The sequence below is a fragment of the Salvelinus namaycush genome, chromosome 16, assembly GCF_016432855.1.
Source record: "Salvelinus namaycush isolate Seneca chromosome 16, SaNama_1.0, whole genome shotgun sequence".
Classification (NCBI taxonomy): domain Eukaryota; kingdom Metazoa; phylum Chordata; class Actinopteri; order Salmoniformes; family Salmonidae; genus Salvelinus; species Salvelinus namaycush.
This window is the reverse complement of record NC_052322.1, coordinates 8,076,757-8,087,181: the sequence shown is the minus strand read 5'-3', so window position 1 is coordinate 8,087,181 and position 10,425 is coordinate 8,076,757.

The following is a 10,425-nucleotide window of genomic DNA, read 5'->3' as shown; positions in this document are numbered from 1 at the left end:
TAAGGGCATTCTAGTAGCCACCAGCAAAGTCAGTGGTAGGTTGGGGGTGGGGGAGCTTTGACTGGGCTGAGAGGGACGTGGTAGGAAGGAGTACTCGGGTTGGAGTGTAGGGTTTGAGCATAGCCTAATGGTCGGGAGGGGCAGTTCCTCTTGCTGCAAGTACCATGGTCTTGTAGTGGAGGCAAACTTCAACTGGAAGCCAGTGGCTTGTGCAGGGTGACATGGGTGAACTTGGGAAGGTTGTACATCATGCAGCGTTCGGGGTAGGTTGCAGGTGTTTGATGGCACAAGCGGGGAACACAGCCAACAGTGCGTTGCAGTAGTCCAGACAGGAGATGACAAGTGCCTGGATTAGCACCTGTCCCCCTTCCTGCGTGAACTAGGGTCGTACTCTACGGATGTTGTAGAGCATGAACCTACAGGAGCGAGACACTGCTTGGATGTTGGCAGAGAACGACAGGGTGTTGTCCAGGGTCACACCAAGGTTCTTTGCACTCCGGGCGGGGGACACCGTGGAGTTGTCAACCATGAAAGGAGAGGTCTTGAGCGGGAAGGCCTTCCCTGGTAGGAAGAGCAGCTCCGTCTTGTCGAGGTTGAGCTTGAGGTGATGGTGTGTGTATATAAGGGATTTACTGTACATGTGTGATAATATCTAGATTTTTACCGATGTAGATGTAAATATTGGAAGTGAATAGTGTAGTTTACTGTATATAAAAAATGTGTTTTACTATTGTATTTTATTTTTCCTATTTTTCTCACAAATTTCAGTCTTCTCTCATCAATGCAACTCCAACGGGTTTGGGAGAGGCGGAGTAATGCGTCCTCCGAAACATGACCCGCCTAACCGCGCTCCTTAACACCCGCCAGCTTAACCCGGAAGCCAGCTGCACCAATGTGTCAGAGGAAACACCGCCCAACTGGCGACCGGGATCAGTCTGCTGTCACCCGGCCCGCCACAAGAAGTCACTAGAGCGCGATGAGCCAAATAAAGCCCCCCGTGCCAAACCCTCCCCTAAACGTGACGACGCTGGGCCAATTGTGAGCTGTCCTATGGGACTCCCGGCCACGGCCGGTTGTGGCACAGCCCCTCGGGAGGCCCAGTTTTTATTTATTTATCTGTATGTGAGCAAGAATATGTGTGAGGGGTTGGGGTAACAGTGGGTATTTTTTATGTGCTACTACTGTATAAAATGATACACTGAACAAAAATATAAACGCAGCATGTAAAGTGTTGGTCCCATGTTTCATGAGCTGAAATAAAAAAGCAGAAAATGATTTAGTTGTGAGTTAGCCTACAGTACATTATAGTGAATTTGTATTTTGAACAGCCTAGTAATAAGGCATTTTTTATATTTTCATAATTAATTAACTGACACATTAACTTTAGCTACAGAATATCTCACCACCTTGCGTAGCTATCTCCTCCCCTCTTGCCTTCATTCCTTTCTACAGCGTGTCGAGAGGGGCTGTCAACAGCTTAATGAAAGATGTTTTGTTGTGAAAACATGTTACTATTGATGTTCCCAAACAGACTTCACTTTGTTTCCCAAATTAAGCACTGGGTAACTGCAGGAACAGGGCTGGAGAGACCATGGCATACAGAGTTTGGGAGGCATATCACTTGTAACCGCTAACCGGAGTAGCTACCCCACATGGGATATACAGGTGGGAAAGTGGCCTCCATTCACTATTCGAGTGCCTATGGATGACATGTCTTTATCCTCTTGCCCCTGTTCCTGCCCGTTTGATAATGGGCCATTCTGAATCTAAACAAAGTTTACATATTAGTAAAGACAAGATTAAATTGAGAATATTCTGATGTGTGAAATAATGATCGCTGGAGAGAACAGCATGTCAAGGAACAGAGCACAAGCTTATTTTGCAACTTTCTCAAATCATTCATAGCTTATAGTTGCAGCATGCAGCCCATAAGTCTTTCGATTTCTAAGGCATATTCAAAGGTTTGTATCATTCACAACTAAAGTTGCCAAAAAAAATGCATATAGGACTTGTTTCAAATGCTAACTTTTACGCTCAACATAGCCACTTCATATGCGCACCAAAGGCGTTTTGAGCCCAACCTGTTTAGCTAAAAAATAAATATACAGTTGAATTCGGAAGTTTACATACACCTTACAGGCTGACCACACCGCTCGCGTCGCGTGCACGAGCGTTGGAAAATAAATGTAGAAATCCATGTTATTCAATTATTGCATCTGCGTTGCCAAGCGCTAAATAGAAGTCATTCCTATTTCTGAAGCAGATCGCGCTGCAAGTCCTACCTCTCCCATCTCATTGGTTTATAGAAGCAGGTACCCACGTGCCATCTCCTCATTGGTTATACCCACGTGGGAAAGGCTAACTGTTTTGCCGGTCGTCGTGGTAATACTATGAAAGTTTAGATACCAATCACCATATAAGTTCAAAGATGAAAAAGCCTGGAAGGAGGAGAGATGACTAGAAAGGATTCGGTTGACCGTTTTATGTGTGGATTAATTGTCAGAATAGAGGACCTTGTGCATTTCAAGTAAAATAACAACTCATCGTTTCTATCCCAGGACAAATTAGCTAGCAACAGCAAGCTAGCTAAATAGGACAAATTAGCACGCAAGTGCAAGCTAACTAGCTAAATTGCCATAAATATTAAATGTTTTTCGACCTGTCCCCAAATTAATGTAATTGGTTCAGAGTTTGTATTGATATTTTAACCTGTGTGTCGTGGTTGCGTTTGGTGTAGTGGGACAAAATATATTTATGCACGATGACTCACGCGTGCCATCGGTTTGGGTTCTGATTTTGCTGATTAAAAAAAATATATATATATTTTTTTACACCTTTTATTTAACTAGGCAAGTCAGTTAAGAACACATTCTTATTTTCAATGACGGCCTAGGAACGGTGGTTTAACTGCCTTGTTCAGGGGCAGAAAGACAGATTTTTACCTTGTCAGCTCAGGGATTCAATCTTGCAACCTTACGGTTAACTCGTCCAATGCTCTAACCACCTTCCTCACGAGGAGCCCGCCTGTTACGCAAATGCAGTAAGAAGCCAAGGTAAGTTGCTAGCTAGCATTAAACTTATCTTATAAAGAACAATCAATCATAATCACTAGTTATAACTACACATGGTTGATGATATTACTAGTTTATCTAGCGTGTCCTGCGTTGCATATAATCGATGCAGTGCGCATTTGCGAAAAAGGACCGCCGTTGCTCCAACGTGTGCCTAACCATAAACATCAATGCCTTTCTTAAAATCAATACACAGAAGTATAAATTTTTAAACCTGCATATTTAGCTAAAAGAAATCCAGGTTAGCAGGCAATATTAACCAGGTGAAATTGTGTCACCTCTCTTGCGTTCATTACACGCAGAGTCAGAGTATATGCAACAGTTTGGGCCGCCTGGCTCATTGCGAACTTATTTGCCAGAATATTACGTAATTATGACACAACATTGAAGGTTGTGCAATGTAACAGGAATATTTAGACTTATGGATGCCACCCGTTAGATAAAATACAGAACGGTTCCGTATTTTACTGAAGGAATAAACGTTTTGTTTTCGAGATGATAGTTTGCGGATTCGACCATATTAATGACCTAAGGCTTGTATTTCTGTGTGTTATGTTATAATTAAGTCTATGATTTGATAGAGCAGTCTGACTGAGCGATGGTAGGCACCAGCAGGCTCGTAAGCATTCATTCAAACAGCACTTTCGTGCGTTTTGCCAGCAGCTCTTCGCAATGCTTCAAGCATTGCGCTGTTTATGACTTCAAGCCTATCAACTCCCGAGATTAGGCTGGTGTAACCGATGTGAAATGGCTAGCTAGTTAGCGGGGTGCGCGCTAATAGCGTTTCAAACGTCACTCGCTCTGAGACTTGGAGTGGTTGTTCCCCTTGCTCTGCATGGGTAACGCTGCTTCGAGGGTGGCTGTTGTCGATGTGTTCCTGGTTCGAGCCCAGGTAGGGGCGAGGAGAGGGATGGAAGCTATACTGTTACACTGGCAATACTAAAGTGCCTATAAGAACATCCAATAGTCAAAGGTATATGAAATACAAATCATATAGAGAGAAATAGTCCTGTAATTCCTATAACTACAACCTAAAACTTCTTACCTGGGAATATTGAAGACTCATGTTAAAAGGAACCACCAGCTTTCATATGTTCTCATGTTCTGAGCAAGGAACTTAAACGTTAGCTTTTTTACATGGCACATATCTTCTTATGGCTGCAAGGGGCAGTATTGGGTAGCCAGTTAAATCGTGCCCATTTCAAACGGCCTCGTACTCAATTCTTGCTCGTACAATATGCATATTATTATTACTATTGGATAGAAAACACTCTCTAGTTTCTAAAACCGTTTGAATTATTTATCTGAGTGAAACAGAACTCATTCTGCCGCACTTTTCCTGACCAGGAAGTGGAACGTCTGAAATCGATGCTCTGTTCTTCTTCATGCCTATACATGGGCACAAGACCTATTAGTATACATACACGTCATACACCTTCCTCTGGGTGTCAAGAAGGCTGTGAGAGAAGAAATGAGGTGATTATCTCGATCTGGGATGGAATAAATCCTCTTGGAATGACGTGTACCCCAGTTCCGGTACTCTGAAGAACGCGATTTGGACAGTGGGGTTGCCTTTTGTTTTGCTGACGTTATAGGCGACTATTATTTCCGGCTTTGATTTTATTTGATACATGTCACCATATCATCGTAAAGTATGTTTTTTCAATATAGTTTCATCAGATTATTGAAATTTTTTCGGGAGTTTTGCCGTGTTCCGTTCTCTTCCGTTTGTTTACATGGAGAGATCCGTGCAACCCGGCTAGCGCGCTTGCTAAATGGAGAGAGAAAGTTGCCATTCTGAATCCAAACAATGACTCATCTGGACAAAGGACACCTTGTTCAACATTCTGATGAAAGATCAGCAAAAGTAAGACCCAATTTATGATGTTATTTCATATATCTGTCGTAGTCGCCGGCGCCCAAGTGTTTCTGGCTATTGTGCTAAGCTAATATAACGCAACATTTTGTTTTCGCTGTAAAACACTTAATAAATCGGAAATATTGTCTGGCATCACAAGATGCCTGTCTTTCATTTGCTGTACACTATGTATTTTTCAGAAATGTTTTATGATGAGTAATTAGGTATTTGACGTTGGTGTCTGTAAATATTATGGCTGCTTTCGGTGCAATTTCTGAATGTAGCTGCAATGTAAACTATGATTTATACCTGAAATATGCACATTTTTCGAAAAAAACATGCTATACAATAAATATGTTATCAGACTGTCATCTGATGAGGTTGTTTCTTGGTTAGTGGCTATTTATATCTTTATTTGGCCGAATTTGTGATAGCTACTGATGCAGTCAAAAACTGATGGAGTAATAAAAGTGGAGTCTTTTGCTAACGTGGTTAGCTAATAGATTTACATATTTTGTCTTCCCTGTAAAACATTTAAAAAATCGGACATGTTGGCTGGATTCACGAGATGTGTACCTTTCATATGCTGTATTGGACTTGTTAATGTGTGAAAGTTAAATATTTAAAAAAAAATATCTTTTGAATTTCGCGCCCTGCACTTGAAGTGGCTGTTGTCATAAGTGTACCGACGTCGGGCTTGCACGCCAAACAGGATATTGCACTTTTTACTTTCTTCTCCAACACTTTGTTTTTGCATTATTTAAACCATATTGAACATGTTTCATTATTTATTTGAGACTAAATTGATTTTATTGATGTATTATATTAAGTTAAAATAAGTGTTCATTCAGTATTGTTGTAATTGTCATTATTACAAATAAATAAAACAAATCGGCTGATTTAATCGGTATCGGCTTTTTTGGTCCTCCAATAGTCGGTATCGGCGTTGAAATATCATAATCGGTCGACCTCTAATATATAAATATATATATATATATATATATATATATATATATATAACATTTGTTGTTGTTGCCTGTTTTGCATATTATTTTGGCATTAATATTTGTCACATCAGTTTGCAAACAAAATCATTGAGTTAATAAAGCCACATACAAACATGGTCTCTTTTTGCTTTCTTGAGTAAAGCAGCTCTAGTGCTTTCTGTGGTAAAGGGGCAGCCAGCAGAATATACAGAGCGTAGGGGTTGGTAATGTTCTCTAGTTGCTCTGTGATTGGCTCAGTGTTCTGTCACTCATGGGGATACCAGTCACCGCAAAATCTACAGGGAGAGCTCGAAAATTCAAGCGCCTTGGGTGCTGCCATAGATTTACATTAGAAGTGCCCATATAAGAAGGCTCAAGGTCATTGGCCACAGATAAAATAACTTCAAATCACATTATATCTACCTTAGTTTTGGACTGATCATGTCAACATCATACTTTCAAAATCTTAGCTAGCAAGCTATTATAGATAAAACGTATCAGTGCTCATCGGCCATTGGACATAAACATAACACAAAAAAGTTGGAAATCGCAAATTCAACAATGAGCGGTTTGGAAGGAGAATGCGTGCTTATTGACTACAGCTCAGCGTTCAACACCATAGTGCCCACAAATCTCATCACGAAGCTAAGGACCCTGGGACTAAACACCTCCCTCTGCAACTGGGTCCTGGACTTCCTGATTGGCCGCCCCCAGGTGGTAAGGGTAGGCAAAAAAACATCTGCCACGCTGATCCTCAACATTGGGGCTGCTCAGGGGTGCGTGCTTAGTCTCCTCCTGTACTCCCTGTTCACCCATGACTGTGTGGCCAAGCATGACTGCAATACCATCATTAAGTTTGCTGATGACACAACAGTGGTAGGCCTGATCACCAACAACGATGAGACAGCCTATAGGGAGGAGGTCAGAGACCTGGCAGTGTGGTTCCAGGACAACAACGTCTCTCTCAATGTGAGCAAGACAAAGGAGCTGATCGTGGACTATAGGAAAAGAAGGGCCGAACAGGCCCCCATTAACATCGACGGGACTGAAGTGAAGTGGGCACGAGACTGAAAATATTTGGTCCCGAGAGCCTCAAAAGTTCTACAGCTGCACCCTCGAGAGCATCCTCACCAGTTGTATCACCGCCTGGTATGGCAACTGCTCGGCATCTGACCGTAAGGCGCTACAGAGGGTAGTGCATACGGCCTAGTACATCACTGGGCCAAGCTTCCTGACATCATGACATCTAGGACCTATGTACTTGGTGGTGTTATAGGAAGGCCCCAAAAATTGTCAAAGACTCCAGTTACCCAAGTCATAGACTGTTCTCTCTGCTACCGCACGGCAAGTGGTACCGGAGCGCCAAGACTTAGTCTCGGGCCGCCAAACCATGCCAATATATCCTCCAAACACCGGCTGCGAGGGCATTATCACTTTTATACTACAGGTTACCAACATATTTAAATAATGATTGACACATTTGATAAATGTATTCATACTATTTCATCCTTCTACAAGATACAGTCCCGAAACAAATCTAGGGTTGCTACCCAAGCCGGCTGGTCGTTCGTTCTATTGGTTCGGTTGCCAGAGACGCGACCCAGTCGTTCAATCTTTTTGTTCTGTTTCTATGGACGCGACCCAGTCGTTCTAAATGTTCCATTGCCATACTGGCTGGCAACGTTCTTATCCCTTGTTGCTAGCTAGCCAATTACAGCTAATTTACAGTCATGTCAAACAGTGCAGCCAGAATAACAGCAGTAGCTGCATTTGTTTAAGCTGTTTTCTAGTGACATTTATTTGGATACATCCATAACAACGAGCTAATGAGACATTATTTTTCCTGGCATAGAAAATGTGCTCATCAGAACACTGTTGTTCAGAGGAGCTAGCCAACAACACAGCTAACATAATCACTTCATACTGAAACATGATTTAGACTGGCTGAGAAACGCTGCCTGCCTGTCTGTCTCGCCCCGACTCCAGACATGTTCATTACTATGGGACAGCTGTAGGTCAAATTTGAATATTGAAACAATGTTGCAAATGTCAGAGAGACAGACAGCAAGGTTTATACAAATCTCCACTGTTGAAAACTAGTCTAAGAGAAATGTGAGATAATGTCTAGATGCTTTTTATAGTGGAGATCAAGTTTATACAGTGGGTTGCGCAGTAAATAGGCATTTTAACTTCGTAGATTTAGCCGGTGGTAACTTTAACCAATCAGCATTCAGGATTAGACCCACCCATTGTATAAAGCCATTTATAAACTGGGTGGTTTGAGCCCTGAATGCTGATTGGCTGACAGCGATGGTATATCAGACTGTATACCACGGGTATGACAAAACATTTAACTGCTCTAATTACGTTGGTAACCAGTTTATAATGGCAATAAGGCACTTCGGGGGTTTGTGGTATATGGCCAATATGGCCAATATACTCCGCGTTGCGTCGTCCCTAAGTACAGCCTTAAGCCGTGGTATATTGGCCAAATTCCACAACTTCTTGGGCCTTATTGCTTAGTAACATACAGTAGTCTGACTCATATTATATTCTTCTGAACTACATTTTCTTCATATCATGTTTCTTTAGACCTGCCTAAAATAAATAATGGACTTATTATGACGATGTATATTCAATTGATTTATTATACTTTTTTAAATGCATTGGTGTAAAGTACTTAAGTAAATAAAGTACCCACTCGTTAGATTTTGAATGCTTAGCAGGACAAAAAAAAGTGTCCAATTCACCCACTTATCAAGAGAACATGCCTGGTCATCCCTACTGCCTCTGATCTGGTGGACTCACTAAACACAAATTCTTAGCTTGTAAATTATGTGTGAGTTTTGTAGTGTGCCCCTGGCTATCTATAAATAAAATTGTGCCGTCTGCTTTGTTTAATATTAGAAATGATTTATACACTATACAGTGCATTCGGAAAGAATTCAGACCCCTTAATTTTTTACACAATTTGTTACGTTACAGCTTTATTCTAAAATGGATTAAACCAAAAAATCCTCATCAATCTACACACAATACCCCATAATGATGAAGTGAAAACAGGTTTTCAGCAAATGTATTAAAAATTCAAACAAAAGTACCTTATTTACATAAGTATTCAGACCCTTGGCCATGAGACTTGAAATTGAGCTCAGGTGCATCCTGTTTCCATTGATCATCCTTTAGATGTTTCTACAACTTGATTGGAGTCCACCTGTGGTAAATTCAATTGATTGGACATGATTTGGAAAGGCACACCTGTCTATATAAGGTCCCACAGTTGACGGTGCATGTCAGAGCTAAAACCAAGCCATGAGGTTGAAGGAGTTGCCCGTAGAGCTCAGAGACAGGATTGTGTCTAGGTACAGATCGTGGGAAAGGTACCAAAAAATGTATTCAGCATTGAAGGTCCCCAAGAACACAGTGGCCTCCATCATTCTTAAATGGAAGAAGTTTGGAACCACCAAGACTCTTCCTAGATAGCCGCCCGGCCAAACTGAGCAATGGGGGAGAAGGACCTTGGTCAGGGAGGTGACCAAGAACCCAATGGTCACTCTGGCAGAGCTCTAGAGTTCCTCTGTGGAGATGGGAGAACCTTCCAGAAGGACAACCATTTCTGCAGCACTCCACCAATCAGGCCGTTATGGTAGAGTGTTTAGACAGAAGCCACTCCTCAGCAAAAGGCACATGACAGCCCGCTTGGAGTTTGCCGAAAGGCACCTAAAGGACTCTCAGATCATGAGAAAAAAGATTCTCCGGTCTGATGAAACCAAGATGAAACTCTTTGGCATGAATGCTAAGCATCACATCTGGGGGAAACCTGGCAACATTCCTACGGTGAAGCATGGTGGTGGCAGCATGATGCTGTGGGGATGTTTTTAAAGCGGCAGGGACTGGGAGACTAGTCAGGATCGAGGGAAAGATGAACGGAGCAAACTACAGAGAGATCCTTGATGAAAACCTGCTCCAGAGCGCTCATGACCTGACTGAGGCGAAGGTTCACCTTCCAACAGGACAACAACCCTGAGCACACAGCCAAGACAACGCAGGAGTGGCTTTGGGACAAGTCTCTGAATGTCCTTGAGTGGCCCATCCAGAGCCCGGACTTGAACCCAATAAAACATCTCTGGAGTGACCTGAAAATAGCTGTGCAGCAACGCTTCCCATTCAACCTGACAGAGCTTGTGAGGATCTGCAGAGAAGAATATAATAAACTCTCCAAAAAAGGCTGTAATTGCTGCCAAAGTTGCTTCAACAAAGTACTGAGTAAAGGGTCTGAATACTTATGTAAATGCAGTGTTGGAAAAAGTACCCAATTGTCATACTTGAGTAAAAGTAAAGATAACTTCAATAAAAGATGACTCAAGTAAAAGTGAAAGTCACCCAGTAAAATACTACTTGAGTAAAAGTCTAAAAGTATTTGGTTGCAATTATACTTAAGTATCAAAAGTAAATGTAAAAGTATGAATCATTTAAAATTTCTTATATTAAGCAAACCAGATGGCGCCAT